This window comes from Pinus tabuliformis, chromosome 2_1 (assembly GCF_031772625.1).
Source record: "Pinus tabuliformis cultivar Carrire ecotype Pingquan chromosome 2_1, CPIR1, whole genome shotgun sequence".
Lineage (NCBI taxonomy): Eukaryota > Viridiplantae > Streptophyta > Pinopsida > Pinales > Pinaceae > Pinus > Pinus tabuliformis.
Genome location: NC_142299.1, coordinates 150,206,612 through 150,226,491, shown reverse-complemented (window position 1 = coordinate 150,226,491; position 19,880 = coordinate 150,206,612).

Below are 19,880 nucleotides of genomic sequence, written 5' to 3'. Positions count from 1 at the left end.
CAAGGCTTGGCCAAATTAATGACAGATACTAATTTTCAAGCTTTAGACATCAATCAGCTGGACAGTGAACCGGAGCTGGCGACTCCAAAGATCAATGTAGCCTTTGAACAATCCCCCTGGTATTCTGATATCTGTTATGTGTTACAAAACCTGTGTGCTCCCCCAGGACTGTCCAGAACTAAGTGTAGGTTCTTAAAAATGAAAACATCAAGATTTTGTGTGATGGATGGCAATTTGCTTTGGAAGAACCATGAAGGTATATTGCTGCACTGTTTAATTGAAAATGAAATTAACAATATCATAAAAGAATTTCATGCAGGTGACTGTGGTGGACACTTGTACTGGAAGTCCACTGTGGATAAAATACTAAGGGCTGGATACTACTGGCCCACCATGTTCTCTGATGTCAATAAATTCATCACATCATGTCATAAATGCCATGTGTTTGAGGGAAAGAGACAATTGCTTCCACTTCCTTTAAGGCCTATTACAACAGAGAGACCTTTTCAACAATGGGGATTGGACTTCATTGGGGAAATTCATCCCTCATCTTCAGGCCAACATAGATGGATCTTAACAGCCACAGACTACTTCACTAAGTGGATTGAAGCTGCCCCATGTAGACAAGCAAATGATTCAATAATCATTCAGTTCTTGGAGAACAACATACTGGCTAGATTTGGCTGCCCTGATAAGATAATTACAGACAATGCTGCTGCTTTCAGATCTAAAAAGATGGTGAATTTCTGCCACAAATTTCACATTACCCTGGGTCATTCTACTGCATACTATCCCCAAGGAAATGGCCTTGCTGAATCATCAAACAAAAGCCTTGTAAACATTATAAAGAAAGTACTGGAAGAAAACAAAAAGAATTGGCATAAGAAGCTTGTGAATGCCCTATGGGCAGATAAACTAACAACCAAAAGATCAATTAGGACCAGCCCATATGAGTTGGTTTATGGAGTAGAAGCCAAATTCCCCTCATCCTTAGGAGTGCCTGTTATGAAGCTTCTTCAAGAAAGCCAAGCTGAACCAAATGATATGCAAAGAAGGATAAATCAAATCATATGTCTGCAGCAAACCAGAGATCAAGTTTTCAGCAGAGTTCAAGTTCTACAAGAGAAATTAAAGAAGGCCTTTGACAGAAGAACCAAAGCAGAAGATTTTAATGTTGGTGACAAAGTCCTAAAGTGGGATGCAAGAAGAGAAGACAAAGGAAAACATGGAAAATTTGATTCCTTATGGAGAGGACCATTTGCTGTCCAAGCAGTGCAAGGTAACAACACTTACTTCCTAAAAAGTCTCAATGAAACTGACTTGGATGAAGGTCCTGTGAATGGCAGGATGCTGAAGCACTATTTTGAATACCGCCCATAAGTACAGCATGAGCTTCCATTGTACATACCCAAATGTATATATTACTTTCTGTTAGATTGTAAAATGCAGTTTCTCAAGTGTAATTAATTATCAGCAAAAGGTGAAAAGAATCAGAGGCCTACCAAGAAGAAAAGCACACAATTTGGGCACTTCAAAGCAACAAACTACAAGATGGACAAGAGCAAACAAGGAGCAAGGCAATCTGACCTGCTGTTCTTGGTCTTTCAAATGAAACACCATCCCCATGTGGAGCCACTGTTAGCTACCTATACCAATAGGTTTCATATTTCATGATTGACTATGAAAGGACCAAATATGCTCTGCTTTGATGACTCAAAGATCACATATTCCCAAGAGAATCCAATCTGTGCTTATAGCTTGGTATGGACTTAAAATTTTGATGGATGGTCCAACAGTCTAATCTGGATCATTCCATGGTTTAAATTTTTCAGTTATAGAATAGAGAAAGGAGTCTGTCCAAACTGTTTAATCTTGGTAGACAAGTAGTTTAGGTAGAGAAAAAAGGCTCCCAACAGCTTAATCTAGGACCTTGGAAGAAATAAGGGTAGAAGTAGATAGAAAAACAAAATAAAAGCCAAAGAAAAGAAAAGGCAAGTAAGGGTCTGCAAGTCCAAGTGCACCCTCCAAGAAGAAATAAAAAAATGCTAGGCAAGTAGCTGGGTAAGTAGTTGGGGTTGCAGAAAGGTTATCTTTACCATTGCAGATGTGTTAACTATGTTTACCAAAGCAAAGTCAATAATTTGACAAGGTGTTCTTCTTCATCAAGTTGCAACAGGAAGCATGACTAACCTCCCTCCTTCCCCTTTCCATTTTCATTACTAACATTCCCTCATCAGCTGAGATTCATGGAAGAAGATTATGGTTTCATGGTGGTTCTTGTTCATTCAAAATCTTTAAGCACATTTCTTGTGTAAAAATCTTTTCATTTTGATCTACTCTTTAAGCCAAGTGTTTCACAAATAAACTTAGTGTTTTCTCCCTTCACTCACCCCCCATCCATATTAACTCTAACTGTACTATATAAATCCCCTATATCACCTTTCCCCTACTAATATTAACACCATGGTGTATAAACCCCAAATTTTGTATAAATACCCCTCCCCTTGGCATTATAGCCATATGTTCTCTAAAAAAGGAATCAAAGTGGCATCTGGTCACTTGGATGAACCTATACCTCATCTCTCCCCCTTGCTCCAAGTCATTCCACTCATTAAACCATCATTTGCAAAGGAAAACCCTATACAAGCCCCTTTTTTACCCATAACCCCTTTGAAATCATGAAAAATCCAAAAAAAACCCACTTCCGCCGCTTAAACCAAAGTCTCGGCGCATATATTTGTTTTTTCGAAATACATTGAAAACCTTACTAAAACACTATACCCCGATGATCCTCCGCCTAAGCGCGCATCCCGACAATAAATATTAAATAATGCCGCGCCTTTGCCATATCCACTGTGCATGTCATCAACCCGACAGCCGTCCGATCGGAGCTTGAACATCCAACGGCTCTTATCGCATCGGAGCGGCTCCGACGTCCGCCGTTTACCCGCCATATCTACCGATCACATCACTGCCCCGACAGCCGTTGGATCGGGCCCTCCAGATCCGACGGTCATCATTGATATCGGAGCGGGTCTCACATCCGACGGATATCGTCCGATGTCCGTAAAAAGGTTACGTCACTCGGCAGCCACGCGTCCCCGCCACAGCCCGTCGGAGGTACGTCTGACAGATTCCCCCCCGTACCATGAGTGGTGCGATATGAAACCGCTGGCTGTTTCCGGTTTCGGCTATTCCGCCTATACTACGTCACCTCCACATCATCCCACGTCACTGCCACCATGCCGTCACGTCAGCCGTTGCGCCCGACCGTATGCCGATCTGTCCTGCCACTTCACCATCCCCGTGGACCAATCAGAGCCCGCCACCTCACCTATGACGTCAGCCGGCCCTGACCCCACCTATGACATCATGCTGATGTTAGCAGAAAAATGCGCCAATGTCCAAAAAACCAATATTATGGTGAAATTTCGTGTTTTTTCCCATTTTCTCACAATAGACTTTGTTGCGCCTGCATGCGATTTTCACGTCCAAAGTCCGCCAACCTGCAGAATCTGACCAGAAGACCGGCGGTGCGCCATTCCACATTCATCCGTGACCATTGCTTACTCCTCACCAGGTATTTTCCGCTATAAATCCTTCACGTACCTGCTTTGTCTGTTATTTCCCTCAAAAGAGCTTATAATAGAAAAAACTCTTGAAATTCACCAGCAAAAATCCTTGCACCTGCCCCTTTGACAGTTGTGAACTCGAACAATACCAGCCGAGCCTTGTTTGTCTGCATTTTCATTGAAAAACCAAGCTCTGTTCGCGCAATCGCGGGAGACTCATTCAAACCGAATTTAACTACTGAGAGAGACAGAGTGAGGCCAAACATTTGTCCTATTTTGCACTGCAAATAGTATTTCAATTGCTATTTACTAAGAACTACTCTCTGTTCCAGATAAATTCACCTCCCTGGAAAAAGACATTCCTCTGTACTGTCCTGCTAAATTAAAACCACTTTGCACTCAATTCAAAATCCTCTTTTGCAATGGAGACACCTGTAGTACTAAATGTTCAGCCTCTGAATGCCCCTCAAAGGAACTTGAAATGGCAAGCCTTGGCAGATATGGATTACCAAATTACAGAAGAAATGTTTATGAGTAACAAATTCCACATTCATCTGTTGAATGAGTTGAAAGCCAAGCATGAAAATGGGACAGATATATTGGGCATATGGGACTCTTTCCTCCCTATTTTCAAGCTCCCTCAGGTCAACCAGTTCCCTGAACTAATCCACCTGTGTGCTGAACATTATGATGTTTCTCAGAGGGCTGTTGTTGACCCATCTGGTTCAGTACTTTTCTATGTTACCCCTCAAACTATCAGAGACATGCTTTGCTTCAACCCTCAGAAGAAGTTGGCCCCTTTGTCACTATTAAACCTGATAAAACAAGGGGATAAACTGACAGATGCTCAAATTATCAAACTTAATCAATTATACATTAACTCTGACATTGTGATGTACCCTCCAATTAGTCATGTATATCTCAATGAGCTGGGCAGAGACCTTGCAGATATGATTTGTCCCATCTTGGGATATAGTTCAATTGAGCATATTGATGCAACTGTGTTGGTAATGATGCTTATGTTTACTCCTGGCAAGTCACCAATCAGCTATGACTATGCCACCTGCATATCAGACAAGATTCATGAGCAATTGATGAATTTGAGGAGAGATAGGATGTTCAAATACACCTCCTACATTTACCATTTGATCTTGTACCATCAACATGAGAAATTTCATTTTTCAATCAAAAGAGTGGATGCCCAAGGCAATCCCAGATCAGTGGTCTATTGGTCTTCTGTCTTCCACACTACACCTGAGTCTCCATACACTTACTGTGAATTCATGGACCTGTTCATCCATCCAGCTCTGGCAATGCTGATGAGCTCACCTCCTCCGAGACTCACTGATGAAATGCAGAGAATTCTTCAACTGTCCAAATCATACAGCATTGGGGATTGGTACTTCTACCAAAACCACACTGTCATCAGGATATATGGGTGTGATCTACCTCCATTCAGATTACCTAAGTATGTGCCTATGAGGCTATTTGCCCTAGAGTACTTTAGGAAATTTGGCAGAGTTGATGTGCTTCACTTTTCAGGAAAAGGCAAAAAGGCACAGTTGAAGGTGAAAAGCCAACTTGGCCATTTTATCTATAACGAGAGGGAGCAAGGATGGAGGGAAGCAGAGAGAATGCTTGAGTCCCTTGGCCTGCAAACCAGTTTCCTATGGGCGCCCTATGACCCTAATCATTTTATAACTATGAGGAGGCTCAAATATAAGTTATCTGCCCATGATCACCATAGTATCCCTCACATTGAAAAATATGCAAACCAAGACAAATGGAGGAGAGGGACCTTAGAAGAGCCCATGTCACAAGAAGAGCTAAACCAGAGGGCACTAAGGAATCTAAGGAAGATGGCTGACCTTGAACTTTGTTCACAGGTATTCACACTTCCAAGCACACAAGCGGGAGCAGCTGCATCCTCCTCAACTATCAAACAACAAACTACTAAGGCCACTGAAAATATATCCAGCAAAGGCAAAGAAAAGGAAATGAAGACAGAGCAACCACATCAAGAGAAGGAGCAGTCACCTCCAGTGACTCAAGAGCAGGCAGATAAAGAAAGGCAGCAGCAGGCAGAGCAACAACAGCAACAAGGATTGCAGCAAGAAGAAGGGCAACAGGAAAGAGTAATTGATACTCCAACTTCCACTGAGCAACAGGCTCAGAACATAGTGCCTCCTAGGCCAGAAGTCACCACTGATGCCTCGGTCCTCCAAACTCCACAGAAGGAGGACTTAAGCAGAAAAAGGGATAGAGAAACTCCTCTGACTTCATCTATCAACCAGGGAGAGAAAAGACAAAGATTGAATGACTTTTCGGAGGATGACATAGCAATAAGACAAGCATTGGGCATGGGCCCACCCAGCAGAGAAGCTTCAGCAAGTTCCTTCCAGCAGGAACAAGAGAGAACAATGGGAGGAGAAGTCAGCTCCTCCGGCCAGCAGAAAGAAGGTGGACTCAGTATCAAACAACAATTTATAGACATCAAAAGGAGGAGTGATCCTATCAAGATTCAACTGTACAATCATCTGTTAAACATGGCTCCCACCAATCAGCAAAGACTCATGTCTGCCTTTGATGTAAGTGAAGGCAAAATGATCATGAGTCATTTTATTCCCACAGCACTGCATCCCCAATCTGCCTTAGATTACCTCAGGACCAACCTGGAGGTCCTGGCCAAAGACATACACCCAATGGATAAAATTGAACTGCACAAACAGACTGGTGAGATGGTGTATGCCTCCTTGGCAGACAAAACATTAGAAAATTGCAAGCTAGAGAGCAGCCTTAATGCCACAGCCTCTCAGCTGGAATTGGAGAGGGCATCATCCCAGGCGAAGGACAACAGAATAAGGTCCTTGGAAGACATAATCATTGAAATTGGGCATGATCCCAAAGATATTTCAGGAATACAGGAAATATTGAAGTTGAGGGATGCTGACATGGCTGCCTTGAGGAAGAAAATCAAACTCCCAGCTACCATTCACCCTCAGACAGATGAGGTAGCCCAACAAAGGCATGAGCAGGATACCACAGCCTTGCTAATTTCCATTTATAAGCAGCTTATGCAAGCACAAGAAAAATTGGGAGAATCTGAGGCTACACAAGCGGCCCTGCAAGCAGCATTGAAACAAAGAGAAGAGGGTCAGACCTCTCAGCCTCCTCCTCAGATCATCAATCTCGAAGAAACTGCTCCTATCACTGCTCCTCCTCCTCAACAAACTGAACAGACAGCAACATCTACTTCAGCAGCGCCAACAACTACAGAGCAGGCCCAAAGCCTGGATATGCAAAAGCTGAAGAATGAAATCCAAATCCTGGAAGCTCAAATGACAGAGTTAAAAGAGACCAGGGAAAAGTTAGCCAAAGTCAATGATAGGTATGATAAATCCAAACAAACTGTGGCAGAGAAGGACAGGGAGGTGAAAGCCCTCAAAAACAGAATAAAAGAGCTAGAGAATGAGCTCAAGTTAGATAAGGTGGTGGCTGAGCTTAAAATAGTGCTGTGGGCTAACATTGGTCAATCTATCAATGAGCAATGGCAATATATTGAGACAATCCATGAGCAATTAGAGCTCATCCCAAAGGCACAGAAGGAGGTTCACAGATCAAGAGCTTTATTGAGCAATATGCCTGAAGTGGCCACCAGAATGATCAACGTACTTAACCATAAAACAAGTTCTCAGTTAGCTACCATGGGAATTACAAACAGAACTGAGACTATCCAAATGGTCAAAAGGGTTCTCACACTGAGAAACTTAGTGCAGACATTGGAAAGAAGAACCCAGGATATGCAGACTGAGGTGAACAGGTTTTTGGAAAAGTTTCAGGTGTTAGAAAACAGAGGGCTCCCTAGCTTACTGAATAGTGCAGGGAGATTGTTCACACATGACCAGTATGCCAAAAGGGTCAACACATTTGCCACTAGTCAGATCAATGAGAAGCCCAGCACCTCAGAGGAAACAAGGCCAGCCACAGGACAGACTCTCTATAACAGAGTAGAGAATCTATTTTTTATAATGAATGAGATCAATCACCTGTTTGGGGTGGCTCCCAATTTCTACAAGTATACAGAGGCAGAGGAGACTATAGATGCAATCCTCAGGCATCAACTCCCTACGCAAGACTGGTGGACAAATGCAATACATAAGATTTTGTAGACAGGGAGCCACTCACCAATTTTTGTTTTTAAAAATATATATATATATCAGTTGTCATGTAGAGCACAGTTTAGCAAAAATCAGCATGCATTATGGATTAAAGCTGAGCCAACTCAGCAGATGTAACGGCCAACAAAGCAGAAATAGAAAACTACAGGTGGCAGGGCCGAGAAAATACAGCGCAGCAAGAAATAAAGACACATTTATCAGCATTAAAGCAAAGCGTTGCAACCGACTCAGTGACCTCCAAAGGTCAAAATATCTTCTGACAGACTTAAAGAGCATTTATGTTGCATTCAAAGCTGTAATAACTTCTTTTCTACTTTCTGAACGAAGTAATGAAGATATTTCTCTCTCAGATGACTCGATGCCTGAGATATTTTGTATAAGCATTCCTATAAAGTCCCCTTCGCATGAGATTGCAAGGGTTGTTGTTGATTTATCCTGAAGAAGTTCTTATGCTGTAATCCTTTCAGAAGTTAATAGAGAAAGTGATGGAATTTCTCGGAGTTCTGAAGTGTTGAATGCGTCCTGGTGTCTGTTGGAAACTGTTGGATTCCTGTGTATTACACCATGCAATAAGTCTCTGTAACCCTCTCTGTTAAGTATTTTGTTTGTTAAAATCCATATGTTATCTAACTTTAAATATTTAGCAACAAGGAAAAAGAATAACTTTCAGGATTTATTCAATGAATACCCTGAGTTCAATCTGCGTTGTTAATGAATGTTTTCTTCAGATGCAATCTTGATAAGTGTAATTCTTAACTGCTGCACTTTCAGAATACATCTTTCATAGTGGCCTTTGTCACAGGAATTCAAGTTTGCTCCTGTGCAGCGTGTTTCACTTTCACCTCACCAGCTTAATAGAAATTTCTTAATTGCTTTCTGTTGGTTGACATACATCACCATTTAAGCTAAATTTGTTTGTCTGAAATACAATATTGGCCCTACAGTTTGAGCACCACCAATCCTGCACTTCAAAGCACTTCACAACTCCAGACTCCATTGCCCAATGATCTTTTACTCTCTAAACACTATATCATAAGACCTGAAAGAAATCCTTCAACCAAAACATAAACCAAAACCTGAGCATAATAGCTAGCCTAAAACACCATCATAACAGAGACAAATCACAAAGAGACAGCCCTCTCTAATTACAGTTTGGCTAGAAACTGTGATCCAAAGATTGGTTAGTGGTTACCCCGGCCGTATTCCCTTGGGAGTCATAGGGAACAAACTGGGTGCTAACAGATAGTTTGAAGCCCCAACCAATTTGTTGCTTTCCTTGCAAAAATACATTTTGATAGATTCAGACATAAAAATACTTACTTGTGAATATCCTTCTTCCACTTCTTACCTCCTTGAATTTTGATGATAATATAGTTAATAAAGAGCTTCTCCTTTATGAAGATAGTTCTCTTTAAGACTGATCCTTGACCCTTGCTTCAACGTAAGGGATATTTCCAGAGAATATTTTGAATATGATGGCAATGCTCTTGATCTTGCTTCTCTAGGATGAATAGTATTCAAGAAAATTTGATTTGTTGATCCCTTCAATTTGAGTAGGGTCTTTGTGGTCTTTTGATGATCCCAAGACTTCTTCTGGTGTAGACTCCTTCGATCTAGGGTTTTGACACTTCTTTGTAGATCTTGGCTTCACTTTGATATCCTTTGAGATTTGATCCTTGAGTGTTTGTGTTTCCCTTGATGATATGCCCTTTCCTTGAGTTGACACCTTATCTATGATACCATGTTGAGAAATCTAAGGCATATCAATTAGGTGATTTCTGTTCTAATGATAATTGCTTGTGAATGCTTTTTACTTCTTTTAGATTAAGATATACTAAGACCCTTCACCTATTAACCTCTCCAAGACCAAGTCACGGGACCTCTTAGTTAAACCTCTTCTTCATTGAGTCAACGATGGTCAAACTACTTGCGTCTCTTCCTTCTTGGCTATCTTTCATATCTCAGCTTCTTGAAGAAGACCTGCAACCCTCGGCCTCTTCAGAAACCCTAGTTGCAACACATGTGATGGATGTTTACCAAATTTCACACCTTGTTTTCCTTCGCTTAGATGGAGATACTTCCTTCTGTAATTCAGATTGAGAACTTGGTTATATTTCTCTTTGATTAGGATTCTCGGACAGCAGTGATACCTTCAACCCTTTTCTGCAGGAAATGATCCTCCTTTCCTTCACACATGTGGAGATGTTTATCCCTCAACACAATCAAATATATAAGTTAGATTTATTTTCTTCTTTCTTCATTAGATGATATGGCTCTTCTTGTGATATTCGCACCTATTTATTTTGCTTGATTGAAATTTGCTCTTCAATTGGAGGCCGAGTTGCCCCAGATATAGTGATCTTTCTATCAATTAAGCCAACATCTCCTATTGACAAGGATTACATGACTTTCTAGAGATATCTTTAGGCCAACTTGAAGGAGGTGCTTGAGCTTGGTCTTGGAGGGTCTTTTAATGCCTCATATACATATGTAACATGCCCAATAAGGGTCTTCCATACATGACATTGACTTTTATGACATGATGACTAATCCTAAAGGTTCACAATGGGAGAATAAAATTCCTTGCTCATGAAACCCATGAGACAAGCATTACAAAAAGGAAAAATATTTGCTTCTTTTCATTAATGACATAAAATCATAATTACACATGTCATTAAGACAAAACCTAGTTACATTTTTCAACACTAGTGTCATAGGTCGGCTCCATAATTCATTTCACGTCTGAAGTTATTCAGCAAAAGTTTAAAATTGAAAAAAAATTAATCCATGACCTCAATTCCTCAAATCCCTAAGTATTTTTCCTCAATTCCACTCGCGAAATTTTTACAAACACCTGGCAGACATCCTCATACTAGCGTTTTCTCAAATATTTTGCCTACAAACTTCATACAACTATATTATTGCTTGACCTATACAAGCTCAGTGTTGCAACCATGACTCTAATAATTATTGTAATTTTCCCCAACTGACTGTTGACTTATTCTAGTTTCCTGTTGAGGCCCAATTTCATGCTAGCTACCCCTGGCAACAACCTTTATTTTGAATTTTTCCCTTTTCCAAGAAATTCCAATTTAGAGGAAATGCATGTCGAAACATGCTAAAATGCAATATATATGCACATGCATATTCTAACATGAATATGAATCTTAATTATGGTTCATAATACAATTCATAAATACATAAAACATTGCAGCAGGAAATAAATATAACAGACAAATAACTGTCTTTTAATTTGTGCCCGATTAGGTACAAGCCTTAAATGTTCCACCCATCCATATACCACATTGTTAATTTTATTGCAATAGTGGGTCACCCAAACTTTGTGGCTTCAATTCCATGGGGAAACAAATTTCCCAAATCCAAATGCATGTCCAGTCCCATCTTCCGGCCAAGGTACTATTGTGGCCACAACCAACACCCTATTAAAACCTGCTCTCATAGCATATTTGAATGGCCCCCCTAGAAGTTTGATCTTTTGTTTCTCATAATGATAACTCTCTGAATGCTCTGATTTTATCCCAGGGATTTTAACTCTCTGCCGAGTCAAATGTTCAATTCTTAATGGTTGAGGCCCTCTTAATAAATCTTTGCCGCATGATTCATTGGTAACCCAGTCTATCCCTTCATTCATATCTTTCATTGGGACTTTTTCAATCCTCATAAACCTTCACCAACCCCCCACTCTCTACTACGGTTGTTTTGGGATCCAACTCGCAAAACCTTCTATCGCATCTTTATTTCTATCTTAACGCTTTTGCAATATAAATACTCTGCAAGCATCCTTAGCTTACCTTTTCCGTGCTTTTTTAGTCTTTACACATTTCCCTATGCCTGCCTTTATCGCTATCACAATATCGCAATTTCCACGGTCACACTACACATTCCCCTCTTTCATCCGATATGTGATGACCTTCCGAACTCCAAATACAATTCATCGCATCCATATCCTATTGGGTCCGCCATTACATCGCTTATCGCAATCGCTTTCCAACCCATTGTATATCGTGATCACGCTTCAATGAAACCCAAGGTCCATTCACTCGTCATTGAAACATTTTGATGCGATATGGCGGACCCACCAGCATTATTAACCGTAGCACATATTTATTTCAGGTCCGGCCTATCGCAAATCGCAATCGGCGGAGCCCATGGCCTATACATAAAGCACGATGTGATGAACGGACCCGATAATGATTATACGTTCGGGTGTATAGTATTTGAAGTCCAGCCTTATGGTTGGCTGTGGGTTTTCCCGTGTATTCCCATGTGTTCCAATAAAATGTTGTGGTCCAGGCTTTCAAAGGAAAATCCCATATGGCAGACCCATCGGAACTATTAACTGCAGCACATATATTTTCGGGTCCGCCTCCCCAATCGTAAATCGCAATCGGCGGAGCCCGTGGCCTATACATAAAGCACAATATGATGAGCGGACCCGCCGAGACTATTAAGCGCAGCATATATATTTTTGGGTCCGGCCTATTGCATATCGTAATCGGCATAACCCGAGGCTTATACATAATGCGCAATGTGATGAGCAGACCCGATGATAATTATAGACCCGAGTGCATAGTATTTGAAGCCCGAACTTATGGCTTTGCTGCAAGTTTTCCCGTGTGTTCCCATGTGTCCCGATATAGTGTTGTGGTCCAGGTTTTTAAAGGAAAATCTGAGAAAATGAATGGTCCAAGTTCAGCGGCTTAATAATTACGATTTCTCTGCATTGTGAGATTAAATGGAAATTGTGATTGAAGGAAAAATTTATTTGTGGGCATGTCTGTCATAATTTTCATAATCATATCTAATATGAACTATTTTTTTAGGCGAGTTCGAGTGGACTCGATAGCGGATAAATGTGATTTATATCAAGATGACACCTCTGCACCACCGGTGTCGATATTGCAAATACATACTCTGCAAGAAAGGGATACAAACTGCCATAGTGCATAATGGAGGCACTCTCTATGTTCAGTGGAAGCCCTCATGACAACATTGATCCATCAAGATGTTATTACCTCCAGATACACCTTAAAGCAAGCTAGATGTAGGATGATCAGCAGAGTGTCTTCAGTTTCCTTCAGGAAATGATAGGGAATAACGTCTGCTCCATATAGGTATAGAGAGATGACATGCAGCTACGCTCTCTTAATCGACATCCTTTCATTTCCCCTAGAAAATAAAAAAACGCCCCAGCAAAAGTAGCCTCAAGGTGTCGGCAATTTGGCAGACCATTCTACATCCGTATATTTAATTTGTATTGAATAAGTCGGGAAGATGGAGGATCAGGGGGATACAGAGAGTTAGTTTCTCCCTGCATAAGTATTACCTCTGAAGATGGAGTGAGGGCTTTTTTTTGGAGGAGAAAAGCTTCTGATTTATTGTGTTAATAAAGAAGATTTTTTGGGCCAAGAAGGAGCCTTTTCCAAATTCATTTTCCTCTTCTTTAATGTGTTTGGAATCACGGTGTTGTTGCTGGCATAAATATAAATGTGTTTTTTTGGTGCATATTGATAACAATACAGCTAATGACTAGCCTTGGTTATTTGAATGTAATTCTTTATCATAGTTAACTCATGAGCAGTCCCTGATTTGAAACTATGTTAAACATCAGTTGGAAGTTTATTTGTAGTACAGGAATGTGCATTCCTGTGCGAGTAATCAGATTGCAATTAAGCTTTTAATACAGCCTTGTTCATCTGTGAACTTAGTAATTGATTCATTTGGACTTGGAATCTATGCATGATGTTTAATCTCTTTTGTTATGCTCCTGCCAGATAGATTAGAATAGTTAAGACTAGCATAAGTAGGTAAAAATTAGTATATATAGGATTTGATACATATAGGTTAGTTGTTTCCTTTTGTTGATTTAATTGAAGTCTTCTTCCTGGGAGCAATCTTTCAACACCTATAACAGTTTACGGGATCCTTTAAAACCTGTTGGAACTAGCCACCCCAAACGAAAGCAGATCTAATTGGGGTCTGTGATCGGGTTAGTTCCCCTTGTTAGTATAGTGAAAATTTGACTTGTCAACAGGTACCAAATCCGTCTACCTCCAACCAGTAGGGTCACATCCCCCATCAACTCCTATCTTGGCCGACTAGAGATATTCTAGAGTTGTGCGACTCCAAGACTTCCACTACCCTCATGGGTCTTCCAAATACCCTTCCAATCCCTCACACGGAAAAGGTACCAAACCTAACAAACTCATGTAATATCCCCCTTTTCATAGTGCCAACATGTTCCTTTTTATATGCATGCCCTTTTTCTGTGACTTGACATTCACCCAAGCACTTAATGGACCTTAGTTATATACATTGCTCCTTTTTTAATTATTAATAAATCATATGAGCCCATTTCATCACCCATGGAGTCCCATACCCACATACTCATTTTGTATTCTCGATCTACAACCATTCTATGCTTTTATTGACATGCATGGTAACATAATTAGATTTCCTGGTATTCCAGACTCATAACACATATACAATTAGCAACACGTGCACCTAGGCATACCAACCCTAAAACACAAACATACATGTACATGAGCACAATAGCCTTCAAAAGAAATCCTTGGCTCACTAACCTAAGTTTCACATATAGATGTTATTTACATTATAGGGGTCAAGTAGGGGTGATACATGGCATTAGAAAAAATATTATGTAAAAAATGGATCTCAAAACAAAAATTATTCTATCAACTTCAAATTTAAAAGAATTATAAGATTCAAGATGTTGATGTCAACCATAAGGGTAAATAGTTATTCTCAAAGATATATATATATATATATATATATATATATATATATATATATATATATATATATATATATATATATATATATAGATATATATATCTCCTTGTATGTTTACTCAAATTTTAGTTACAAGCACTCATTTGCCACAAAATTTAAGTTTGTATCCACTTAATGCTTATACCTGAAAATTAAGTAAACCTATAAGGATATAAGATGAAAAGATATGATAAAAAATAGTTTTATTTCTTTCCTTTTGAAAATTCATATCTCTTATTTTTTATTTAAATATTAATTTATTATTTTCTTTAGAAGGCCCATTTTAGGCATCAAAATTTCTGTAATGCTTCCTCATTATTTGCACCAAATGGGTTATTTGATATGTCAATTAGGGTAACAACCTCCTCCATAAGGGTGCCATGCGAGCACTCTAACTAAGGTTAAGCATCCACCCAAACAAAGGCATCCATATGTAGATGAAGCATTGTCAAGGGATTAGGAGACCTACTGCTCTATGGGCAAGGTGAAAACACTTTTGGAGTAACCCCAAAAGCTAGCTCTCCCTTTTTATGAGAAAAATGTTTTAGGTAACACCATCAACTCTATTTGAATCAGAAACTTGTAACTCTAGTGCCTCTAAAAAAATGAAATGATACTCCTCCATCTTAATAGAATATCATACTTAATTTGCAAAGGCCATACCCATAGGTACAAGTTTGCACACCTTAGCATCCAAGTAGCCATTGCTCACCAGGGTGTTCCCCTTTCCAAGCAATCAACCAAACAATATACAAATTTTTTATGGATTGTGAACATGCAAGGAGAATATAACAAAGCAACTTGGTTTACGTTACCAATTCAAGCTACTCCATCTTCTCTTTGCTAGGGGCTCCAAAAGAAAAATGACCTTTAATGAACTTGAAGGAACATAATGTTGGATCATTCCTTCTAGTTTATCTTTGTAATCAATTTAGAAAACAAAAGACATCAACAATAACCTTCCAAACTATGACATCCCTAAAGTCATGATCACAAGTCAAAAAACTTGTGGCACCATAATGTGGGTTGTTTCAGGGTATCCTGGAAAGATAATCACATCTCCAACAATATCAATTGAGTGGATTGGATCCATCCAAAATCGGGATAAAATTTATTATATTCATCTCTACACATTGATCTTGAAATATTGAATACACGTCGACAAATAAAAATTTATCATCACATTGTGAGCATGAGAATCTATATCATGCACTTCAAAACCTTTAGCAATTGAAATAACAAGCTCAAGGTCACTGCCCTCTCATTGAGAATCCAAAGGCAAGAGCGTCATCAAGGTCAACATCCTCAACTTGAAATAATTCAACAACCTTTCCATTTGTACTCATCACTACTAACATTAGTTTCCATCCTGGAATCAATCATTATTTTCACCACCACAAGTTTTGAACCTATCTCCAAGTATGCCTTTGACATCCTTCTTCAATGACAATGCTCTATGAAATTAGTGCAAATATGAAAATACAACATTGAAAATCCAAGGCTCCAAAATTAGGAACAAAATAATTTGCACAATATGACCTATCACCTATAGCATATAATCACACTAACTGCCATATCCATTATCAATCTCTCCAAACGTGTACAATATGTTTAACCAAGGGACAACGTTGAATGTTTACTCTATGTGCAATAATCATTCAAGTTTATCAAGGTCATCATCCTAGAAACCAATGAGTCACAACTTGACCAAAGTATATTAGTCAATAATCATCATGCTATTGTTTAAAAAGTTAATGAATCTTGGGCTCTGAATATCAACAAATAATCAAATGTTTAATCATGCATATCGCATGAATCATGGCACTCAAAACATTGGGATATTGTAGGACAAATCAACCACCTATCACAAGTCCTCCAAAGTATTGCACCCTTTGAAATATAGATCACATACCAACCATCAATGAGGTAGATCCATCATCTACCACAAGTTAAAACTATTTATTTTTCCAATACAATAGATATAAGTACTTATTTATGAAACTTGATAATCATTGGAAATTCCAAAGATATATATGATTATTTATCCCTTTCAATTTATCATTAAGTAATCACACATTCAGAAATTCAACCATAGAAACATAACAGAAATAGAGATCACAATGTACAAAGAGACAAGAAGATTTTACCCCTTGAAAACCCACAATGGGAGAAAAACCTAGACAACCTTTTCCTTAGAGAATCAAAGCAACAAGGGATACATCAAGGTCAACTAACCAGCAATATGACCATCCACCAAGAACCAAGTCAACCCTCCATAAGATCCAAGACAATTGTTCACAATTTTGTCCACAAAATATCTACAACAAGGTCTAGCTCAGGTCTACAAGAAGGGTGAAATTCGTCGTGCAACTCTACCTCAAAATTCGTACTATGCCACAAAACATGTGCCTCAAAATATCTTCCAAAATTCGGCTTGCTTTGGTTACTAGAGCGAGGGTATATAGAGCGAAGATCCTACTTCTAATTTTTGGCCTAATACTTCTTGTCTCCTTTGCATGGAACAAATATTTTTGATGATCCAAAGTGTGCTCTTGGAGGGATATGAATAGGATACTTATAGCCTTCCAATCATGTGAACAAGTGTCTCTCATGGGCAGGCTGGCATGTCTCATGGAGGGTCAACTTGGTCACTTGTGGAGGGAAATGCAAATTTCAAATTCTCATTCTTCATGCTTTGATAAGGTCATGAAGAACATGCCTTACATAATTCAATTTGAATATAAATATTTCATTTTCTTGCAAGAATGGAGAACATGCTTCAAATCATTTTTATTTTACAAATATAATCTATATTTCCATCATTAAAATTACAAATGATACATTATGAAGACTAACCATAGCTACAAAAATTCAACATTCCCTCTTAGCTAGGGAGGTATTCATAATAACTATCTAGATGTTCTATGTATATATGATCTCTTTAAGGAAAGGTTCAATTCATTTATATCATCATCCTCTAGGTCAACTATATTGACCTTGTTACCACACAATCTAGCAGGGGTCCTAGGAGGGTTCCTAAGGGACTAGTACTAGACCAAGTGCCAACAATGAGACAAATACATGTTGTCACATCCATCAATGTCCCCTGCTCTTTACGGACTTTCACTAATGAGAGGATTCATTGTATAAAGGAAATAACTTGAATTATAGGATCAGTGGTAAGGTATAACATGATTTCCAAGGGCCAATCAAAGGAGAGGCTAAATTAATGGTTCAAATGTTTAAAGAAAATTTGAAGGCTCCCCAAGAAATATATATGAAGCATGACCTTGGGCTTAATAATAGTCAATAATGATGAATGCTTAAGATAAAAACTTCCAAAATCTCCCACTTATGATTGGTGTGTTTATACTAGGTTTCAAAGTAAGGCAAGTATGGATCATTCAATGGAAAGATTCAATTAAAGTGTGAGCTTTGGGAGAAGCTAAGGTGACTTTCCACAAAAAAACCCTTAAGATAAATACTATGAGGGACCAAAGGTTGAGAGATATACCATGGTAAAGTCTCATCCAATGAACACCTATAGTTAAGACAAAAGGTTTTGAATGGTGAACTACATAATGCAAACCTTCAAGAAATCCCAAGTAAAAGCATCTTCAAGGGTTCCCACTTGGTGTGATAGTTATGGCATCAATTTATTTGAAATCCACTATCAAAATTTGTTCAAAATTGGAGGATTCCTAGAGGATACATAAATGAAGAAACTTGTCTGAACAAAATCCTAAAATTCATCCTCCCTAAAATTTCACACCAAGCCCTAGAAAAACTATTTATTCTTAGAGGGACAAATAAAAGAGGAAGAAAAGAGGTGAAATAATGATATTTCATTAAGTTAATGTGATCACCAAGGATCTAGGACTAGTGCCCAGCTATTGGGAAGTTTGGAGTCAAAATAATCAAGATTTAAGAACTTCGCTCTTCAAGGAGGCCTAAAGAAGCAACTTACACTATCTATGGATGTAGACACACAACTTTAGACTTTTACACTTCAATGACAATTTCTATGGAGTTTCAAGGATGAAAATGTAAATTTTCCCCTAGGAACATTCATTCATTCCTTGTCCAATGAGTAACACATGCAATAATGTCCAATAGTTTCAATGATTCCAATAATTTGCATTAATTAGGGCACATTATTTCACCATAAGAAAATAATTCCATGCATTATACATCCATTAAAACGTAAATATAACATTATATCACACTTATAAGACAAAGAATAATCTATCAATCCACAATCTTTCCAAAGAGAAGCTCTAAGAGAGATAGCGAAAACTTTCCACACATCAAAATGAATTTAATCATCCAAAATCATTCCACAATTGTAGGTATGAATTCTTTAGAGAGATATATCCCAAATCAAAATTATGATGAGGAATGAAATGAACCTATCATGAATTTATATGATCCTCTAAAGGATTTGAATTTCCTAATTAGGCCTAATGATGCCCCTAATAATAAAATAATGTACAAATAACAACTTTTTGGTGACAAGCCCACCAAATAGCTCCATAATAAGAACAACAAGCCTCTCAAGAGGGTCGAAATGATAGATAAGTGACTAGGAGGGACATTGAAAGGCCTAGTGAAGTCCTTCATGTTCCAAAATGAGTGGAAGGGCTCCAAAAATAACGGTGAAGTGAATGTCCCCTTGATCTCTAAGCATGTGGTGCTCCCAAGTGGTTGTGGGGGCACAAAAACATCCTCATGGGTCTCCAAGTGGATAAAAAAAGCATGTATCCCATATTCAAGGGTTGGAACAATGATGAAAGTCCCCCCTTTGTCTCCCATGGTGAGATACAACCCCATCTCATCCATGGATCCACTGCTAAGTGTGTGGTGAAAGAGTGTAGTTGGTTTTACAAGGTGGTATAGGTGCATCATCATCATCCAATAGGTGGAACACAAGTGAGCAGTGGATGGTATTGAAAGATCCCAGGGCATGGCTATTTGCTCTTTGTTATAGTGGATACCCATGGCTCTCAACACAGACCCTACAAATGCCAATATGACCCTCTGGAGGGCTTGGACCCATATAGCAAGACCAAACCCCAAGATGAAGACCTGCCTGCAATCATGTATAAGATCCAATGTGTCTCCTCACCTTCCAGTATAAAAAATCATTAGCATAATTGATTAAATGATCTTACAAACCATGGAACCAAATGGACACTTCATAGTGGCATGCCCTTCCATAATGGGCTTTATAGTGTACAAGTGTCTCCAAGTTCAAGAAGGAGGTTAATCAAGGATGCTATTAGGTGGTTTCAACCTCTAAGGTAGTGAGAGGTCTATG